At 42.4% G+C, this 23124-nt stretch overlaps 1 protein-coding gene across 1 annotated transcript in view; it reads left to right on the forward strand.

Annotated features, from left to right (window-relative positions):
- Nucleotides 1–23124, forward strand: part of TEAD1 (TEA domain transcription factor 1) — a 254213-nt gene that overhangs the window by 59127 nt on the left and 171962 nt on the right. The window lies entirely within an intron of this gene.

Consider the following 23124-nt stretch of genomic DNA (forward strand, 5'->3'; position numbering starts at 1 on the left):
GAGATAATTTAAGTAACAGATAAGTAACTTAGGAAAGATAAGTTCAGGCACTTTTCTGAGGTTGCACAAGGCTTGATTGTTTGGGCTGAAGCTGGTTGTTGAGATGGTTCTTGATGTCTTTCAGAAAGGCAGGCAGTAGAGGGATTTCTCGGGCACGGTGGATGAATGCCCAAGACAGTGCAAACCTGAGATGGGGACAAGAGAGATAGCAGAGGAAATGTTTTCTAGGAGAACTGATGCCAGAAAACCACCCATCCATTGTTTTGAGAATTGTGTTGAATAATGATCTCACAGATGAGTCTGTCTGAGATAGAGAAAAAAGTTGCCCTCCCTTTTTCTTTTTTATTCATTGAGCTCCAGACTCATAAAGTTAATACCTGCTCACCATTGATGTTACCCTTATATCAGAGGGTGAACTGGAATCAGAACCTAGGAGCTCAGATTCTTCTCCTAAAGCTAGTACTTCAAGCCATGGCTTCTCCATTGGGTGGGACCTTAGTTACTTGTGCAGAGTGAGCTTGCAGGCTTCTGCATTCCTTGTGCCTCCTTCCGTGTGCATGGTGGTGTCTGTCACACTTTCCTCAACTACAAGAAGCCTAATTTGTATTTCTATAGAGGTGTATACCGTAATGCATGCCTACTCAAATAACACACATGCACGTGTTGAATGTACATATATATGTAAAAAAAAAGGTGCATTCACAACTACATAGAATTACAAAAACACATGCCCATATATTGTTTTAAAAGAAAATGTAAGGTCTAAGATATGAAAGCTTGGTTTTGTCTTTTGTGTTGATCAAGTGTTAATTTTCATCAATTATTTTAATTAAGAAAAGGAAATTCATGCAGGGAAATGGGGAGAAAATAACTCCAGCTAATTGTCAAGACTCTGAGGCAGTCCAGGAAAGCAGTGTATCCAGTAGAAATTGGAACCTTTTAAGTGTCTGGCTCAGGAGTTTATTGTTGTTGTTGATTTTTTGTTTTTTATATCCAGTTTAGAACTACTGACAACTTCCATTCCAAGGGGTGGCCATCTTCGCCTCTCTCATAGTTAGTCAGAGGTTTCTATTTTCCTCTCCCTCCCAATTCCTTTTTGCTTCATTCAGTCTAAGTCAGCATGGGGAGCAGGGGCTACTGCAGGGAGGATTAGAAAAGAGAGGAAGAAGAGGGGGAAAAAAGATCTTACCCTTCTGTGGTGGTTCAATGTCTCCCAGGTCCCTACCCCAGACAGAAGGTAGCAGTGGGTAGAGATAGGGTCAACTTTTTTGAAATTCCAGGCATTTCTGTGTATGTTATTTCATCACTATCCTAGGAGGGAGAACATGGGGACACTGAGGCATAACCACATTAAATGCATTGCCTTGGTTCCCAGCTACAAGGTGGTGGAGTGGCCATTAAAACCCAGGCCTCTGTGTTGGAACCAGGCTCCCTACTGAACTCCAAGTCTCTTGGCAGCTCTCTGCCTGTCCTCCCTGCCTCCTAACCTGCTTCTTTTTTTTTTTTTTTTTTGAGCACCTACTATGTACTATGCACTGTTCTAGATTCTGCAGTTATAGCTGTGACCAAGGCAGACATAGAGAGACCATGAAACATGCATCCTCTCGCCCTGTCACCACTGTGCTCCCAATATTCCCAGCACATCTGTCTATACCTGCAGTTCCCAGGATGTGTCAGCTTCTCACTGGACTGTGAGAAATTTGAGAGAGGAACATATTTGTTACTCATCTTTATCTCTCCAGCACAGAGCCTGGCCTGAAGTTGGCTTCATGCCTGTCTAAGGCAATTGAATGAAAGCTGTTTTGTGTTGTGTGACACCCAACTAAAGCGAATAATCCGGGTATTACTGCCCCTGTGTCTCGGTCAGCACTGCAGAAGTGGGCTTTATAGGCTGGACTTCACTTGGACATCTAGAGGAGTGAATAAGGCAGCCCCCCAAGCACCACGTCAGTATGTGTGAATTGTGAACAGAAATCTCCTTGGATGTGTTAATGTGATCTTGATAATTGTTTACACTGGCAAATAGTTTGTCTCTCAGATTCCTCTCAGTAAATCAATATCAATACATAATGTTCTGAAATTCCAAATGCATTCTTTTTTCTTCCTCTCATTTACTCTTTCCATTTAAAACTGGAGTATGTTAACATGATTACAGCCTATTAAGACCAAAGAGCTTGATTTTTTTTTCCCCCTAGCCTTTTGTTTTCCTTTTGGAAAACAAGAGTACTCAGAAAAGACAGGTTTGCATGGTAGCAATGTATCTTAAAACAAAAGTGAATTCAGCTTAAAGGAGGGAATGGAATTAGAGTATTATTTGTATTTAAGATTTTAGACTCAAATAGTTACTGTTATAAAATGGGATAGAAGTGATCACATCTCTCTTCCTTTGAAGAAAACAAATTTACCAATAAACGTTCTTAAACCTGTCTGTGAATCTCTGACTATTCACAGTAGGTTAGGTGCAGGTATAATCCTTAAAGTTTATTGAATGATGCTTAAACATGTTAATTAAATGTAGACGTATTATCAAATTTGATGGTCATATGGGATGTAATGAACCTTAATTTTTTGTTGTTGTTGGTCCTTACCTGAGGCTATTTTTTCATTGGTTTTTCGAGAGAGAATGGAAGGGAAGGGGAGAGACACACAGAGAGAAACATTGGTTGCTTCCGAATCCGTCCAACTGGGGCCGGAGATTGAGCCTACAACCGAGATATGTGCCCTTGACTGGAATCAAACCTAAGACCCTTTAGTTCAAAGGGCCAGTGCTCTAACCACTGTGCAACTGGCTAGGGCTAGAACCTTAATTTTTAATTTTTATCCATTCACAAAATAATATAGGTAAAGCAGAAAGAAAAAAAAGCATCTTTCTTTGAGATATACAGGAAAATGAGGCTTGCTTCTCTTTTAAATTAGTTGTTATGCATGAAAATATACTTTCTTTTAAAATTTTACTTATAGCTTTCTTTTATTTATTTTATTGTTGTTATTTATTTTATTATTATTTTGGTTAATCCTCACCTGAGGATATTTTTTCCATTGATTTTCAGAGAGAGTGGGAGGGAGGGATAGGAAGGGAGCGAGAGAGAGAAAGAGAAAAATCGATGGGAGAGAGACACATGGATCAGTTGCCTCCCCCACCAGCCCTGCCAGGAGTCGGGGCATGAATCCACAACCCAGGTATGCCCTTGACAGAGAATCAAACCCAAGACTCTTTGGTGCTCCACCTGATGCTCCAACCACTGAACATACCAGCCAGGGCATAATTATCTTACTTTTAAAACAGACAGATTTATAATCAGCATCTTTTATTGTTTTGTCAGAAATAGTCTGCTTCTTTAGAAACAAAAATGCTGTTAGCATGTACATATATATAATGTGGTCAATAATATTTTATGGGACTTTGAGAAGACTTAAGTTTTGGACAGTCTAGCCATGTGTGGGCCAGAACTCAGCTTGTTCTGGTAGACAGCTGAATGGAGTAGAAACAGAATCTTACAATTGAGAGCTACCTACAAGTCTGATTTCAGCTCCCTTATTTATAGACTAGAGGCCCAGTGTACGAAATTCATGCACAGGGTAGGGGGGATTCCCCTCAGCCCATTTTGCACCCTGTCCAATCCGGGACTCCTTGGGGGATGTCCGACTGCCAGTTTAGGCCCCTCCTCTGCCGGCCTGGTCACCCCACGCAGCCTGCTTGTTTAGTTATTTGGTTGTCCCTCATTAACCCCCCTGCCAGCCTGGTTGCCTCATGCAGCCTGCTTGTTCAGTTGTTTTGTTGTCCCTCACTAACCCGCCCTGCCTGCCTGGTCGTAGGCAGCCATCTTGTGAGGGCGTGAGGGTCAATTTGCATATTACCTCTTTATCATATAGGATTAGTAAACTGAATCCCAGGTTGGAAGGAAAAAAAGGAATTGCTTAAGGTTATATGATATTTGTGTCTTACCAGCAGAAGTTGGTAAGATTGGGTGTTGACATTTCTGGCTCTGTAATTCCCACATGTTCCATAATAAGGATGGTTTGACTAAATAAACGAAAGACTAATGAAAAAAAGAAAAAAAAGTAAGTATTCTCTACATTTAAAATGCTCTGAGTTTCAACTTCCCTATCTCAGATTCTCAAACATCTGTTACCTGTGATATTTCTTTGTGAATGGATGAAAATAAAAACCCAAGGTTCATTCACGGTCTTTGCTTATTCACAGAGGGTGCCCAGACAACTCACAACCAGGCACATGTCTTCAGTGTCATTTCAGCATTACCTGCTTGGAGCTGTAATTAAACTGTATGAATGTTCCATGTCTGGTCTGCCCTGAAACTACATTGAAGCCATGCTAGGAGTCATTTGTGCTCTTCAGGTGGGATGCTATATACTCCGGCAGCTTGCTGCATTGTGGGGTTCAAGTGTGGATGAGCCTAGTTTATGCTTGCCTCTTAGCATTACTCTTATAGTTTGCTCAGTAATTAGAAGAGAGAAGAAAAGGATTTTGCAAAGTTTGTTCTCCTGTGTGAAACATACACCAAGAGCAGACTTGGTGATATATATAGCAGAACAGTTTTAGGGGTGGTTAAGTAATTTATATTGCAGAAACACGTACAAGGAGAAATGCTGTACTAGCTGCCTTAAAGGATGGGCAATGAACTAGGCAGAGAACAGCAATTACCGCCCCTGCCTTCTGAGTTGACCTTTCTGTATCGATAAAGATTTAGCAGCCTTAAAGAATGTTTTCTAATTTTAGCCCAAAGAATAGGTGCTTGACAAATTGATGAAATTGCAATTTAAACTTTTCTTCCTGCAAAGAAGAAAATACTCCCTTGACCTCAAGCCAGTTTTAAGAGGTGGATGTGTCTAACCCCTGCACTGTGCCTGGCACTGGAATCTCAGCCCGGAATATCAGAAAATGGGTGTAAATTGTGGAAATGACCTTGCTCACAAATCTCCATTTTCTAGTAGAGGTGGCTGTGGAAACCTGCTTGGGTATCCTCTGCAACTGGATCCTTTTCCTTTCTGTTTCAGGTTAGAAAAATCACTGGGCTGTGAGTTTAATGTGCCTCGTTAATTACTTCAGACAAGCCTGCATATGAGCTCTGAAAATCAGAGCAGTATTCTAGCCCCTCCTTTTTTCTGGCTGTTAATTCAAAGATTCATCCTGGCTGGTGTTGCTCAGTGGTTGAGTATTAACCTATGAGACAGGTAGTCGCGGTTCGATTCCCAGTCAGGGCACATGCCCGAGTTGCAGGCTCGATCCCCAGTGTGGGATGTGCGAAAGACAGCTGACCAATGATTCTCTCTCATCATTGATGTTTGTTTGTTTCTTTGTTTCTTTCTCTCTCTCTTTCTGAAATCAATAAAAAAAATATTTTAAAAAAAGATTCAGTTCTTATTGGAGGTGATGTGAAGGTGTTGTGTGTTGTGCCAGATCCTGAGGACACATCCAAGGAAGGTAAGGGGGCTGCCTTCATGGAGCTCGACACTGGGAGCTAGACGTGTTGGCAGGCACTTACAACAGCATTATGGGCGAGGCATGATGCTGTGTATGGGAGCATGCAGCAGGGCACCTCATTAAGCAGGTGGACACATGACTATGTTTCTAAACTCCATTTTTCATCTGAATAATGGATATAGCAAAATTACATCTCTATATAAGATAGTTATGATGAAGATTAGAAGAAATAATGAAAGTAAAGTCCTGAGCCCTGTGCCTCACACAGTAGTGTTGAATAAATGTTAGCTGTGAATATTATTTCCATTTACTCCTACAAGGTATTTTCTTAAACTTTTGCCATTGTATTTGATTTTAAGAGCCAAACATATTTTTATATCCGTCAGTTAGAATTTTGCTGATTTGGCCAAGAAGCTGCAGCTCATCCTTCAGCTCCCACAGTGACTTGGAATTGGGAGTCAGTGCTTGCGAAATGGAGGTGTGGATGGGCATTGTCTTGGATTTGCTTCCAGCAGCTGCCAGGACCCCAGCTGCTGAGCTGGACAGTGCTGTAATGTGTCCAGGCTAGCACCTTCTTGGTTTTCAAAGTCTGATTTTATAGGCCCCTTGTTTTTCCTTCTCCCCACTTTCCTGGCTGGTGATCCAGCCCAGGCTTCCCCAGTAGAGGATGGACAAAAACATTTAGAAGAAATGAAACTCTGTTTCATTTATTCATGATCTGTTTGTTCCCACAAATTATAATTTAATTAGCAAAGAGAGCTAAGGTAGAAATCATGCTTGCAAGTTCATAGAAATGTGCCCAGTCCCTAAATGTTGCTTTTTATTGGTGTAATAGGTAAGCCAGTACCAGGGTGGTCTGGGCATAGGTTAGGCTGTATTTTACTCTTATCCCTTGATTTCAGCATTTTGATATTTTTGTTTAGCTTTCTGAGAATATAGTTGAAGATCCAAGAATTCCTCAACCTCTCCTGGGATTTAAGCAGATACTTTTATCCTTGGGGAACCAATATCACTGGTACTAGTACCAGGTCCATGAATCTTATGATGTTTATCATTGTGCTTTATAGAAAGTAACTGGTGGGAGCAGCCCCGTTAGGTATCTTGGTAAGTGCTTCCTATTCATTGTCCATTTCAATTAAAAAAAAATTAGGGAATTTAATGAATTTAAGAAACAGTGCTGAAGTGATAGTAATTAAGATTTTAAGTGGTGGTCTCTGACTAGAGAGGGAGGATTAACAAGATTTAAAAAGCAAATCTTAAATTATCTGTGGACAGGGGTGGTATTTAAAATATTTAACAGGTGGTATGGGCATTGACACAGTGGAAACCACTGGAGGCCCCCAGGTGTACCAGGCACTTACTCTGTACTTGTTGGATAGTGAGGAGCTATGGGGACAGGGCCATTCAGTGGGCTTGGACCACTGACTCTTTTATATATATACTAGAAGCCCGATGCACGAAATTCGTGCAAAAGTAGGCCTTCCTTCCCCTGGCTGCAGGCACCAGCTTCCCTCTGGCACCTGGGACCCAGGCTTCCCTCTGGCGGGCCGCCAGCAGGCACCCGGTAACCGGGCTTCTCTTGCAGCCCTGGCTTCATCCGAAGGACCTTCTGTCTAATTAGCATATTATGCTTTTATTATTATTGATTTTAGAGAGAGAAAGGGAGAAAGAGAGAGAGAGACAGAGAGAGGAAAACAATCAGTTGGGACTGAACTTGAAAACTGGGCATTTGCTCTGACGGAAATCAAACCCTGCACCTTTTGGTGTACAGAATGGTGCTCCAACCAACTGATCCACACTAGCGAGGGCTGGGCCACTGACTCTTTACCAACTTGTATGGAAGTATTCTAATATTTCAATAACCAGTATGGCTATCCCAATGAGGTACTGGTTTGGACAGTTTGGGGGTTGAGCAGCATTTGAATTGCCTTTGACAGGTGTTCAGAGCTATTAGATGGAGTCCTTTATCTCAATGCCAGCGGGCTTTTGTGTGCTAAGCCTGATGATCTCCCTGTAGGTGCTTGGAAAGTGTCACATTAGAATTTAGGGTTGTCTATTTGGAAAGCACTGAGACACATTCCTTTGTTCAGCAGGTACCTACAATGTGACAGGCACAGTCTGTCTTCACCAGGTCCCCAGTCTACACCAGTGGCTTCAAATGTTTCCTGCCCTTGGGCTCCAGGAATCTGCCCTTACGAAATGATTATGAGGATGTTGCACTAACAGTGAAAAGTTGGGGCAAAACCTGAATGTCCAGCTATGGGGAAATAGCCAAATAATGGTATATTCATGACATGAAATACTCTTAACTATTAAACATCACAAATACAAAGAAAATTTTAAGACTCAGGAAAATGCTGAATGTGAAATGTTAGGTGGGCAATAAAAGAACCCCAAACTATAGGGAATACAAAGAATAACAGTAAGTTATTAGTGCAAGAAAATACATCAAAATGCATTGTTAGTACTGACTTTTGTTTGGGGAAAGTTTATTTTCTCCTGTGCATGTTTTCTATAGGCTCTACTTTTTGGGTTATCTAGGGTATTAACTTTATCATTAGAAGTGTTCCATAAATATTATATTTTTAAAATCCATTTAAAGTCTTAAAAATCAGTGGCTGAGTATGTTGAATATAAACTTGGAGACACACATTTGGGGGTTGTGTCTGTTGCCTGTACAGGAAGCTGCTGACACCGTGGGGTAAAAATAAGAGCCTAGGTCAGCCTCCTCATGCTTAGGTGCAGGCCCTCCAGGTTTCCATACTGCTGGGGTTCCGAGGGGCCCTAATGGGCTTGTTGAAAGGATCTGTTTGGCTGCTTATTAATGTCCCTCCCTGAGCCATGCTCTGCTCCGCTGGCTAACCTTGTCAGAAGGTTACCCGTGGCTCTCCACGGCTCGGCTAATTTTAAACCCAGTCGGCCAGTGTGGTGGCGTGGCATTGCGCTGCGGAGTCACGAACAGCTCCCTGGGAGACACGGCTGGGAAAGATGAGCTGAGTCCCGGTTTTTTCTCTTCCTCCTGTAAGTGACCAGGCACGCTGAACAAGCAAAGAGAGCTGAGATAATAATGAGAGCTTTTATGGTAAAAATCAGGATTCTTAAAGATCTTTTAGCAGTGGCAGTGCTGGTTGGTAATTGCACGGTGTGATGTGTCCGGCATGAACTGTGTGATTTCTGACAGCTCGAGGGGAAGTGAGGGGGCTCAGGTCCCCTCTTCTAGGAACTGGACTGTTTTTAAAGACAGAATGAAAATGCCATTCATTTGACTATTTATATGATATTCTACATTTACAGAACTCAAACTCCAGTGGTAATAGGTTCCTTCCTGAAGTTTTTATTGGTTTGATTGGGAGAGGGTTATTTCCTAAAAGTTAAACAAACAAAAAAAAACCCCAGAATCTGCTTCTTTGCATGTCTATCAGATGCTGGTGTGGCTGTCACTAAAAATTGTCATTTTAGAGCCTTTAAAAAAATATTTGCAGTAGAATCCTGTTCAGAACACTGCTGTGCCTTTTAATACACATAACCATGATAGTTTAAAATAAAACTTAAATCAGTAACTACAAAATAATGTGACATTGGGAGGACCTATTTAAAAAATAAGCATCTTTTTGGTTTGGAATTTTTTTTTTTACCTTCCTCCTTTTCAACACCTTCAGGCTGGGAATGGACTGTGCCTGTTAAAGTTAGCTCCGTCTTCCCCTGCCAGGGCATTCACAGTGGCTCTCACACGTAGGGATTATAATGGGAAACCTAATCCACCAGGTGCATTAGGTGTTTACCTGCCCAGCCAAAGAAGGGCATCTTTTCTTGTAGCTGGGTTTGTACCCACCCTCTTGTAAAACAGTTGCTAGAAGCAAATTAAATAAGCATAGTGTATGGAGTAAACCCAGATGAAAGCAGTGGATGGAGAATCAGTAACCTGCTAACTGGAGACAGTGGTTGAAGTTAACTTTATTTGAAGTGCCCAGGCTGGGTCAGACCACATCAAGCCAGCAGTCTTCCTGCATGAGGGTAGCATAGGAGTGGACTTTGATTTCATTTTAGAAAAAATAAAAATGCGTAAATGCTTTTTATTACCCCCCCTCCCCCTGCAAAGGTCCGCCCCTTCTTCAATAGACTTAATTAGCTTTGTCTTGCTTGGATTTAGTTTTGAGAAAATTAAAGCTGAGTAATTATCAGGAATTTGTTGAATGGGAATACTTGTCAAAACCTTCATTGACCCAAATCTGACTTTTATAGAGAGCATTAAATAAGCAAACTAAAAACCCCCATTCCTCTCTTGTCCTAAAATAATGTTTTTAAAAGTACATTCAAAGTAGTTAAGTATAACATAAATATAAGCTGCTCTGGACTGGTTACTTAATGGATGAGTTATAAAGTACTTTTGTTAAAACCCAGTCCTCTGTAACTCAAATGTCTGCTTTTTTCTTCTCCGGGGCTTCTTTATTTCTCTTCCCTTCTGCACTTGGCCTGCACACCCACCTGGTGTAGGTCCTCTGTTATTTTTGTGGTAACCTGACACTTCTCCTGACTGTGCCCCCTAAGTCCCTGGAGCGTGAACTGGCTGTGAGCTGAAAAGGCAGCTTGCTTCTGCTCCCGCTGCCCATCTCCTGGGTAGAGCAGCTGCTGCCCCAGGGCTGTGATGCCACAGACTGGGGAGGGGGTGTGTGTCATCAGTGACGACCTCCCATTGTGGCTCAGTAGATGACAGGCCCTACCCTGAGGTGGGGGCCCTGCAGCTTTGGTGTTGAGGCTGGAGGCCAGCCAGTCAGGGTTTTGGAGACTGGAGGAAGGTTTTAGAGCCAGTGAGTTCTTTATTTTGGTCTAGAGCAGCCGTGGGCAAACTACGGCCCGCGGGCCAGATCCGGCCCGTTCGGCTGTTCTATCCGGCCCGCGGAGCCGAAAGAGCGGAGGGTTCTCTTGCTCTCCCTTCCGCTCCTTTACTTTGAATTTATATTAGTTCACACAAACACTCCATCCATGCTTTTGTTTCGGCCCTCCGGTCCAGTTTAAGAACCCATTGTGGCCCTCGAGTCAAAAAGTTTGCCCACCCCTGGTCTAGAGTATGCTCCAGGCTGTCTTTTTGATTCCTTAGACAGGATGAATTTCTCAATAGTCATAAAAATAGTATTAATATTTTACATTGAACTAAATTGAACAATTACTTATTGAGCTGGAGTGGACATGAGGTACAGAAATAAATGGGGAATCCCTGTCTTGTGAAAATTTGCAGTATAGCAGGGAAGATGGATATATAAGTAGTAATCATTAATTATAGTTACATACATTTGTTCAACAGCTATTTGAGAACCTGTGCCAGGCACAGTTCTGAGATGTGTGTGCACACACATATCCACTAACCTGTAAGCATGCAGGTAAGTAATGTACGTAATGACTGCCAATGATTGAGACACCTCATTTAATCTTTATAATGGGTAGGTAAAGTTATTATTTTTGTTTTGTTGATATACAGATAGTAAAATGTATATGCTGAACTGCTTTGCCATATAGACTCTCCATTGAGGTCCCTGCAACTCTAGGGCTACCCCAGGAAAAAATATTTAGCAAGCATTTGTTGAGATCCGCAAATTTTCCTGGTATTGAGAGATGTTAAATGTAGGAATGTTAAGGAATTTACCGATTTGCTGTGAGACAGTATCTTACGAGAAATCCTGGGGAAGTGTGCTAAGTGTGGTGTTGGAAGTTGGTTTGAGGTGCTATGGGGACACCAAAGTGACTTGTCTGAGTGGAGAAATCCACTAAGGCTTCCCAGAGGAGAGGTTGGTGGCTTTGGTCTTGGAATGACTGTTCAGACATTCATCAGGCAGTGTTGTTGGTGAGAGAAGCTTCTGAGCAGAGGGACATAGGTGGCTGAAGGGGTGAAGCAGGTAGCCTACTGTGTCTGGGCACCTTAGAATGGTCATGTGGCTGGAATATAGGGGACTGGACGGGTGTGTGAGGAGCAGGCTGAGATCAGGAGGTAAAGACCAGGGTGCCCTATTATGCAGCTGGGTCCTAGAGTGGGTTGGGGGGACCTGCTGTAAGATTTCAAATGAATGTATGATAAAAGTCATATTTGTATTTTAGGAAAACTCTAGCTGAAGAATAGCATAGGAGAGTCTTGTAAAGAATGCATCTCCTAAGGATTCTGATTCAGTACTTCTGTCATCAGAGCTGGGATTTATATTTCTTTTTTAAAATATATTTTGTTGATTTTAGAGAGGAAGGGAGAGGGAGAGAGGGATAGAAACATCAATGATGGGAGAGAATCATTGATTGGCTCCCTCCTGGATGCCCTTTACTGGGGATCAAGCCCACAACCCAGGCATGTGCCCTTGGCCGGAATCAAACCTGGGACCCTTCAGTCCGCAGGCTGACGCTCTATCCATTGAGCCAAACCAGCTAGGGCTGGGATTTATATTTCTAAGAAGCCACATGTGTCATCCAGATGTACATCCAGGGTTGGGAACCAGGTGGAACCAGGTTGTCGGCAATGGTGGCGGTCTGGGGACTTAGGCGACATCCCAGCTCAGAAAGAAGTTGTGAGGCCCTGCCTGTGAGAGAGGAGCAAAGGTAGTGGGTTAGAGAGGAGTGGAAAGGCTTTATTTGAGGGATGAAGGGATGAGTAGGCATTCTTGGTGACATGTTGCATCAGAAGGGATGGGAGAAGGCAGAAGCCTGGGATGATGGCACAACTGGGGTGCTGCTTCAGCCAGGTTCTCTCAGAGCAATCCCTCAGGAGGCTGTGGGATTGGTTTCCCTCACTCAGGACCTGGAAAATCGTTTTTGATTTTAATTGGTGCTTTTACAGACAGAGGCTTAGACACAGAGAAGTGACTTTGAAGGTGCCAGAACCCAGTATGCCATTTCTGTGAGGCACACTCACAGACTGACTGTGAAGGTTTGAGTTTGTTTGCTTTGCCTTTGGGTCTTTTGGCCTCTCAAGTTGCATCCCTACCATTAGGCCATTGGACTGAGAGAGAGGGAAGGCTTTAGAGGCTTTGTAGGTGTAATTGAAAACGGATTACATTTTAGAGAGAGGAATTGAGGGTTCTACTTCCTATATCAGTTTAGCAGAACCTGTAGAAGGAAGAGAAATGTATATTCTTCCCTTTTTTTTCTTTTTTCTCCTAAAGAGATACCTTCTCTGTGTGTGTGTGTGTGTGTGTGTGTGTGTGTGTGTGTGTGTGTGGTACACGCATGCATTGTGGAGCTGCAGAAGTGTTGATGGAATCAAGTCGTGGTCTTTTGACTTTTTTACTTGCTGAGGGGTTTCAGGGATGAGGAGGGAAGAGTCCGACCATTTCTTTCAGAACACCATGGGCCATGTAGATGTGAAGAACAGAGGAAGGCCTGATTTCAGAATTGGCTGCCTCAACCTTTCTGTCCATACCTCTCTGCCTGGGGGTCTTGCCCCACTGTGTGCCCTTGTGGTGTTTGTGGACCTCTCAGCTGGTGCTGTGCACACAGTAGGTACTCAAGTAATATTTGTTAATTGAATGAGTGGCTTATTGTCTAAAGGGGAGACAACAGCTACTCAGTTCTTTCACCTCAGCCAGGTTCTTTCTCCTGCTGAAGTTGAACTAGGCATAAACTAGGGACCAGGACAGGGATGGAGTCCAGGGTGAGGCTTTCATCAGCCCCTGAATTTGCATCCCTCTCAGTGTAAGACCTGTTTTGCAGCTGCGCCCTCACTGTCATCATTAAATGGCAGATTGTATTTTTTATTGGAAGGGTGGGGACTCAGTTGTGTCAGTGAACATTGGGAACCAGGAGATATTTTTGAACATGCAATGTCATGTATTTTTGGTTAGTTGGTACATTTGCTTGTGTGGGCATGAGCTGGTGTTTGCACACTGTGTGAGCATTGGCATTCCAGTCCCCATGCAGAATTCAGGATGAGAACACTGGCAGCACACAGCCCTCTTTAGGGACCAGGGAAATGTAGAGCACTTGAAAGCAAAGTCTGATGAGCATATTGGAAGAACTGAGTGACTGGGTACCTAGCAGAGTTAATCCTGTGGCTCTGGGCTGTTTAAACAAGCACACCTGTATAAACTGTCATTGCCTTTTGGTGAATTAAAACACCTTCATCAATTTGAAATGCTTAGGGATATGCCACATTGTAACACTTGAATTTATCTAGAGAACTGGCCTTGGGATACTGAAAAGGCTTTTGATTTAAAAATTGTGATTCCAAATTTATAAAACTATTTGTTCTTTACCTCTAATTTCTGTTGTCTTTGTATGAAACAGTACAGACCTTCTGTTACGTGGGCAGTCCCCTGCGGCCCGGTGGAGCTTGCTTTTCCAGCCTCTGCCCCAGCCTTTCTGTTCCCTTGCTCTGCCCTTTCTGCACCACTTCCCCTCCATGGACATCTCTGAGCAGGCCTCTCAGTGCTCTTCTCCTGGTCAGCCTGCTGCGTCCACTCAGGCTGCAAGACCCGCCTAAATGTCACCTCCCATGAGGCTGTTGTTGACTCAAGAGACAGAATCCACTCCCGTTTCTGTGCTCAAATAGCACTTTTATTCCTCTTTTGACATCTTATATTCATGTACTTTGTTCATTCATTCATTTACCCATGGACTCACTATTTAGACATCCGTTCGCTCACTATTTTGGGGGAGCATTTACTATTTGCTAGACGTTCCGTTAAATGCCCAGGATAGAAAAATGATTAAAGGCATGGACTTCACATGGGTCTCACAAACCCACAAACAAGGGTGACAGACACATAACCAAGTCATTCCTATGCAGTGAGTGAGCAAAGGTGCTACCGGCATTCAGGAAGGAGTTGGGGCTTACATCTTGAAGGATAATTAACTTTCTTATCTGTCTCCTTGCTGGAAGGGTGCTCCTTGAGGGCAGGGGAGGGTTACACATTTACCCATGTCCATCTATCTCTCTAGTACCTGGCACCTGGGTGGGAGACATGGGAAAGGGAGATAATTATAAAACAAAAATATTTTCCTGTCTCATTTCAGAATGAATTTAAGGCAGCTTGCAAGGCTGTAAAATAGCATAAATTAAAAGTGGGGCAAAGAAGAAAGAAAAAGAAGGGAATAGAGGTAGGACCTAAAGTGGATTTAGGAATGCAACCAAATTTGTCGACTAAAATAACCTCCGTGCTTTCCCTGAGGGTTCTGCCAGAGTGGGTCGATGCACCTTGGTAACCAGTGAGTAAAGAAAATCAAGGCCTAGCTGGTTGGCCACAAGGTACAAACACATGGTGTTTGGTGTTTTATCAAACTCTCCTTTGGGGTTTTTGTCAAGAGCAACCTATGTGATTCAATGAAGGGATACCCCAACATCCTTGTAGAAAATCCAGTGACTAATTCACAGGTTGTTTCTTAGTATGCTAATGACATCACATAAAAGCATAATTCAATGAAAGCAATTATTCAGAGCTCCTGGAATAAACTTTCTCTAAGGTAACTATGGAGTCAGAAAGGTACTGGATCAAACAAGCTAGTTCTGTTGTTCTGTATTGTCCCCCTTTTATCTAGTGTTAATGCCACATTGCACTGTCCTCAGTCCTAGAGGTCACACAAGCTCTATTTCTGCTTCCAACAAGATGTATGATCATGTTTTGGAACTCAAAAAATACTCTTGTATGATTTGGGTAGCATGTCAGGATCTGTATGTTCAGATCCATTAGAAATGGATATTTAAAGGCAGATAGGCCAGACCCAACACCCACACTCACAAGTGATATTTCTGATGGTTGAGATGATGGAAAGGAACCAAATGTGTCACGACAAATTGTGTTCTTGTTTACCTGAAGTTGACAGGAAACAGGAGTTCTTTCCTTCTGGGCAGGCTGGAGCTTAGATTTTGGATCCTCTGATGTGAATGCTGATGAAATCCACGTGGATCAGTTGGATCTTTAGAGAGCAGTTGAAAGCCAGTGTATGTATTTAGTCGAAGAATCAAAGACTTGGACTTCACAATTCAGCACTTTAAAATGCCATCTTGGTTCCAGTTTTCCTTATAGATTGGCTTACAACCTCATCCAAAGTAAATTGTGTATTTACCTGTTGCCTCTGTCTCCCACCATGCTGTCTAAATAATCCAGGGAGATGTCCAGAATGAGAGAAGCATCCTAAGTCATAGAAGCTGGAGAAGGAGGCCCGGGACCATTTCTCTATGTAGCAGAATTAGAATTTTGCCAAAGGAGCTGCCTCTAGGCAGGTCCAGAGTCAGTCCAGAGCCAACATATCATTAAGTTGGCTGTCAACAGGCTGTGTAACATTGAGTGAGTCTCTACTGGCCTTTTGTAAGAAAGATGACACCCTAGGCATGACCCATAGATTTGCCACCCAGGGAACTAGCACTCTTGATTGTCCGAGGCCCATTTGTAGGCATTCCCTTGGGCATGGGGCTGAGATGAAACCTCTTGAAACGCTTATCTTAAGGTTTGGCCAAAGGCAGTGTATGTATTTATCTCACATTTTGATATGTTTTGAAATATTAACTGTCTACTTTTTATTTTGAATTTGTACTCATTGTCATTTAAAATGCTAAGGTATTGTGATAATGTGAATACCAACAAAGAAATTATGGGTTATAGTACCCATAATTTATAGCGACCAAGAGTATTATTTTCTTGGTATTTGTTTTCTTTGTTTTTGGTAAGCAGTATGATTGGTGAGTTTACCTCAAATGTATGTCCACGCTGCACACCTATTGGAATTGGGGAGTTAATTTTATGGTTTTCTTTGACTGTTACACCTGGGAAGGGGCTTATATGTTTTCCTCTCAAAATGTTTGTTGACGGCTACTCACTGCTAACTCCATGGCATTTTTTCTCTTAGAGCAGCAAAGAAACTTCTGTTTCCGGATTTGAAATGTGTCTTCTGAGGTTAAATTGTCCACCTCCCAGGATCCATGCTCAGCCTGCATTCATGTCATCCAGCACAAGCTCCCCATATGAGTGCACTGTTTCAATGTCCAGTCTTCATTTTGAAATGGTCAGATGGGATAGACTGCCTGGACCTGAGTCTGTGGCTGTGTCCTTTTGAAGGGGTCTACTGATGAAGGAGAGCAGTGATTAGCTTGACTGGTGGTGTGGTGGGGGAAAGGAAGAAGCAGGAATTTCTGTTCTCAGAGGCTAACAGATTCATTAAGGGGGTAGAGAAGGTTATTCCCCTAAAGGCTGGTAATACAGAGCTGCATAGCATGAAATCAATCAAAGCCTTTCTTGAGCTGTCACCTGGGCAAGTGCTTAGGGCTGATGGAGCAGAGAATTAGAGTATCTCAGGAGGGCAATGCTAAGTCCTCTAATGGGTACCCAGCATCGGGAGCTTGGTGAAGAGGTATTGGCGTGTTGATGGATCCTGTAGATAGGGGAGTGATTTTTGAAAATGAGAAGGAGTAATTATCCACTCCTTCCTGCTGAAATTAGAGGGAACCTGTTGACATTTGGAGTATATGACACCCAGGTTCACTGGCTGATATTGGCTCCACAGCAGATGGGGCCTCAATTCTCAGTGTTAGCATTCCCTAAAAGATCTGCTCTCTCATTGACAGTGACTTACATTCTGTAGTTATATCTCTCTGGAGGCTGCCTTCAATATCCAGGCTGCTGATCCTCGTATTTCTCAAGCCACTTGTTAGCAAGTTTGGCTAGTGTCTGAAATGGTAGGAAAATAATAATCTGTCCCATTTTACATATGCAAAAGCGATTAACCATCATTAGTGCCTGACATTCCTCCCAGCTACCCAGGGAGGTGAGTCAGTATCATCACTATTCATTAGGAATTAATTAGACTGTGCTTGATGGTGTCAGTCATGGACAAAGCTGAAAGCTCAGCACTGTCTACATGCCTCCTTTTGAAATCCAGCCTACAGTAGTGAGTAAGTAGTGTGAGTCTGATGTTCGCATGGGATGAACATTCTCTCGGAGAAATGACTCTAAGATTTAAAATCTGTTAAGTGTATGACTTTGGTCAACCTCTGGACCTAATAAGGTAGGGATAATACCCAACAAGGGTAGTGCAATGATTAACTAAGAACCTCTAGGTGAAAACTTTAGACATTGTGCTTGAAACCTGGCTCATTGTGGGAGCAGGATGAATTTGGATTTCAGGTACTAGTTCACTTTGGAAGTAAAGCTCCTTCATTCCCAGTCTTTTTTGTTGGAGGTCAGCTTTCCTCTTATGAGAAAAACTTGTGCTTTCATTAAGATCACAGTGAACTTCGAACCATCAAATGCTTGGTCAAGTTGTCTCCTACAAATATCATTCCAACCATGTGATTCTCTTTCTTTAAACCCTAAAGTGGCCTCCACCTGTGCCTGCTTTCACCATGTCCTGAGTGCTTAGAAATCTTTTTTCTCAGCTTTTCTCTCAGTGTCCCTATATGTTGCCTTTTTCACTCACCTCCTCACTCAGATTTGCTTTGCTACCTTTTTTTAAAAAATTATTATTATTATTTTTTTACCTTTTTGAATTTTTTTTTGGCCACCCCTTTGTTTCTGGTCTTTATACCCTCACCAGTTTGCCTCCCTTATGGCTTTTCTTAAAGCTGTCATCTTCACTGTTGGCCAAAGGAAAGGGAAAGCAAAGATAAAATATTGTATCTCAAAACTTACCATTCCACTCAAAATGTTTGTGTTAGAAGAAGCTTACCTGCTAGAGGACTCAAACCATATTTGTCCCTTTACCACGGACTATTGGTTGTCAGTAATTATGATTAATAAAGAAGAAATTGGCTCAGACAGCCAACACTTAGTTATCCAAACTGTGTTAGACTTAAGTCTGTCTTCCTAATTTGGAGATTTCCTTTGGGCTCTTACTACTCATAAGAACCTTGGCCAGGGACAGGGTGAAGCTTGATGATAAGTTTAGTCATGTTGTCAAAGAATGTTCATGTCATCTGGTTGTTGGTTTGTTCCTTCTTTCTTTGTTTGGAATATTTATTATGCCAGGTGCTGTGCTAGCACTGAGGATACTGTGGTGATTTGAACAGTCCCTGCCCTCAGGGACACTGGAGTGTGAATGGCTGGGAGGCAATAATAAGCCAACATACTGAGTTCTATTAGTTGAGTCGATGGGACCACAAGGGGAAGAATGACGTAAGTTGGCCTCCTTCAGTGTTAATGATGGAAACTGAGGCACTCGGGGGCTACAAGTACCACATGGTCCTGGGTTACTCAAATAGAGACAGAGTCCTAAATCCTAGTCCAACTCCTTTCCTTTTGCCTCAGAGAGTGTTAAGACATTGGCTAAAACAAAGCATATGATTTTTTGTGTGACCTTCATGTTCAGTGGCATTTCGTGAATCATGAGAGTTAGTTAAAACTAACCCTTTTATTTAAAAGCTCTTAAATCACCCACAAGTGGATAAGATGCTTGCATTATGAGGGATCCACAGGAATTAAGATGGAGCAGCAGATTCCTGGGTCTTATGTCATATCCTTTGTTCATATGTTCCGTGAATAGATTTGGTGTCAGAAGCACCTGTATTTGACTCTCTCACCCCCTTCTGTCCTCAGCTCTTAAGTTAAAATGTGGATTGGTCAAATATACAAATGATGTCATTCCGTTGTACTCGTGTTGCTCTTCTTAGAGTGCCAGTGGGTAGTTGTAAAATAATGATCCATTTAGGAAGTGTGGCTGTTGGCCTGTTAACAGTTCTTTTTGGAGTTTATTATGGTGTAGCTAGGAAGAGTTTCAGAAAAAGAGGAACTTCTAGAAAAGTGTTAATGATGGAAACTGAGGCACATAGGGGCTACATGATATATAGTAGATTTTCAGCAACAAAAGTTCCCTTCTCTCTTTCCTTTTAGGCATTCATTTAGGTCTGGGATTATTCCCTTGAACCAAACTTCCCAGAAAAATATGAAAATTATTGAACCTGTGAATATAAGTATAGGTTTATATAAGTATTAGAAATAGAAGGGTTTGTTACAAATTTAAATTTTTTATTTATAATCTAAAGGTCCTTTGTAACTTTATTTCCCAAAGAGAACCATTAGGAGAGCACCTTCATTTCTTCACCATCCCATTATCAGTAGGTATTTGGGCCCTATAAGGCACATACCACTGTCTAGAGATAATGGACTTGAAAACAAATGAAAGCATCTGGTCATGGTTTTACAGATGACAGAGCACCTTCACTCATTATCTTTAAATCTTTACGACAACCCTGTCAGATAGAGTCCCTCCACCCCTTAATGATTTTCCTATGTTGAGATTGTATTTATTATCTCCATTTTACAAATAAAATCTGAGATTCTGAGAGATTAACTACTTCAGTCTGGATTGCATGGCCAGTGTGTGAGCCAGGTTTGGAGTCCAGATTAGTTTGAGCCTAAATATCATGCCCCCTGCCCCCAATTCTATGTTGTTCTTTATTTACTGAATTGTGTGAAAGTTAACTCCCTTGCTCAAAGGAGGGATGAAGAGGTGGACATCAGCTCTACAGGCACAGGTATTCTATGCATAATTCACTTGATTAGATCTTATTATTTGTAATAAGAGGTGCTTCTTGCTGTGTATGTGGAAACCAGGTAGATTGGGTGGTACTTAACCAATGCCACACATTTTTAGGACACTCCTAATGTGTGGCTGATACTCTGAGCTACTAGATACAAGGACAGTTTCCAGGATGAGGTGGATTTTGAGCTGGTCTGGAAGGGACCTGAGGGATAGAATGCCAGAATGGTTATTTCAGTATCCAGTACGGGGAGCTTTTCTCAGCCAGCCCGTCTTGTGATTGGAAACTCTCTGCCCATACAGGGCCTCATCATACAATTGGGTTGTAAAACCAAGGGCCTGTATAACTCTGTGGATTATGTATCTGGTAGCTTCTGGGGTTTGTGTCCTGGCCCTTGTCCAGAGTAGGTAATTCCATCCTGCTGAGCTCCAGTTGACCAAATTGCAAGGGCCTGGACACAGAGTTCTTCCCTTTGCAGTAAATGAATAAAAACATGCGAGCATTTACAACAGTGCCTGTGTTTACTAAGTGGATGGATCAATTAACGCTAATACTGCATTCCCCAAACACCCAAGGGCGTGACTCCCAGCTTTAGAGGTAACTTCAAGGGATTGTCTACAAGACTCTGTCTGTCTTTAAGGCAGCCAGCCCACCCCTTTTTGAACAGCTCAACTAGCAGAAACTTTTTTCTCATGTTCAGCTGGAATCCTCTTAGAACTTTCACAGCATGGGTCAGCACCCTCTCCAGCTCTTCAGAGGATGTTCAGTGTCTAAGAACACTAAGCTTGCAATTATGATTCAATAAAATCTTACCAGCTTTGAGCCATGTAGGCTAAAATAATGGGATTTATAAATAAACTCCTGTCTTTAGCTCCTAAACCAGTTGCACTAGAGAAGGGAATTCACGAGTAGCACTTGGAGTGTGGGAGCCTAGAGGTTTTGTGGATCCTAGTCAATTTCTGAGCATCATTTATTGAGGGCCATGGACAAACTGGGATGCGTTCATGAGGGCTGAGCCAGGTATTATGTGAATTATGTCTAGTCTAGGACACAATAGGGCTGCTCCTGTTACATATAAATGGGTGTTTGGGTGGGAGATTTGCTTCTGCAAGGGATGGGTTAGTATAGAAGTTTACTTGTACCTGGGTTTTAGCCTAGTAGATGGAAGAATTTCAACATGTCAGTGTGGAGGTAGTGGGTTCCTTGTCATTGGTGATGTTCATGTGTAGATTATATGACAAGTTGAGAAGTGTTAGAGGGGACTGCAAGCATTGGATTAGGGCAGTGTTGGGGAGTTTGGTCTGAAGACTCTGAGGCTCTCAGTTACATGGTGATGTTCTTTTTAGGCAAGTAAAGTTCCCCATTCCATTTGCTGGCCCTCACTGTCCTGGATTCTGTCCCTCTACCATAGTGGTTGCATGCTGAGTACATTACTGTTTATCTTAAAATGTGTCTCTCTGAGCTGCCCAAAGCTCAAAGACTAGCCTGTGTTTTTGTATGTCTATTGTTTTGTTTTGGGTGGCGGGGGTGGGAGTTAGGTGGAGAGGGAGACAGCGGATTAACCACTGCTCAAAGTATTCACTCGTATTCTCATAATTTCTCCAATAAACTGCTTTGGAGCTAGAACAGACTCTAGGGAAGCATACAGCTCAGCTTGAATTTTATAAGACTCTTAGATTCCAACAAAAAATGTAATAATTTGAGAATTCAAAAGGCCCACACTGCAGGCATTTCAGAGTTCATCTGGGGGTTAATCACAAAACCCTTTCTTGTGGCATAATTTATACCTCAACATTTGGCAGTTTTTAAAGTCCAATGCCAATGTACACGTGTTGGTAAGAAGTAGTAAATATTTTGCTGACAAGTTCTTTGAATGATGGCTCTGTGTCAGCATTTAAAGGCAGACAACCTGGTAGTTTCTTTTATCCAGGTGCTGCCAAATCTCAAAAGCTGTCAGGGTACCAAGCCAAAATCACCCACTAGTTATACCATTAATTGTGTAATGTTCATGTGCCTCAGAGTTTCTGCACCTGGGATCTGTTGATATACATTGGTGGGGGAGGGCAGAGGAAAGGGATACAATCAAGAGGAGAAAGAAAGAAGACAGGCTGCTCGCTCTCAGGTAACTGCCCTGGAGCACGGAGCAGTCCCTGGTGCCTGGTGGGGCCAGCACCTGCTCTCCTCCTGGCTGCCTCTGTTGTAATGTTGCGTGGACTTGATGGGGACAGAAGGCAGGGAATGGTGGGGCACACTAAGCTCTCTCTATTGTGACCCTGCCATCTCCCTTCTTTGATCAGTTGCTAGGAACAATTCTCCCTTTTGGGGGGAAGCCTTTGAATTAATGATCTGATGCCTTTTCAACAAAGGAATATTGATATGTTAGTGTGTGGACAGCAGGGGGTACTGGATTAGATCATTTTCACATGGGTGTTTGTGCCAGTTTGACATTTGTGTGGAAAGCTTATCCCTTTAAGACCATAGGTTTCATGCATACTTTAAGGAGAATAAACCTTTGAGAAAGATTTCTTTGGTTCTGTAACCTTCAGTGCTACAGAGAAAGAAATGAAAATCTCCCCCACAGTTTTCTTATGATCAGGAATTCCGAGTAGGCTACTGAAGTGCCCATGTAGGTGTAAACCATTTTTTTCTGTAAATATGCTGGCCTCTTGTAGCTGTTGCAGGGAAGGCAGGAATGGGGACAACTTGGTCCCTGCTTCAAGGTTACAATCTAGAAGCTGACAGTGGCAACGTGACCTGACTGTTCAGGCTCAATGTCCCGCAGAGAAATGCTATAGACTAGCAGGTCCAAGTCAGCTGTCATAGTAGAGTGAGTTTTGTGATAATAAAATAATCTCCTTCCTTCCTTCTACCCTGCCACCATCTCGCATCTGAGTGATCTCAGTGACAAATATTGGGATGATTTAACATTTCAGAGTTACCATGTCGATGGCCACAGTGAGGCAGACATGTTTTCTTTTACTTTATTTTCTTTTAAATAAAATTGTTTTGCTATGGAGATTCAATTATTATTGAACAGAGTGCGCCTGGTAGATAGTAGGCACTTAGTAAATGGTTTTGCATGGTTCGCTGTGAACTTGCAACTCAGAGTGAGTACTATTCTTGGATGAAAACTTTCTCTCATCTGCGAAGATTATACAGCTGCTGTCCGCCATTATGTTTCTGTATTGAGTGCCCAACATGAATACATAAAGAAAAAAATCCACTTGGGTCTCAAAAT

This window comes from Plecotus auritus, assembly GCF_963455305.1.
Source record: "Plecotus auritus genome assembly, chromosome: 9".
Lineage (NCBI taxonomy): Eukaryota > Metazoa > Chordata > Mammalia > Chiroptera > Vespertilionidae > Plecotus > Plecotus auritus.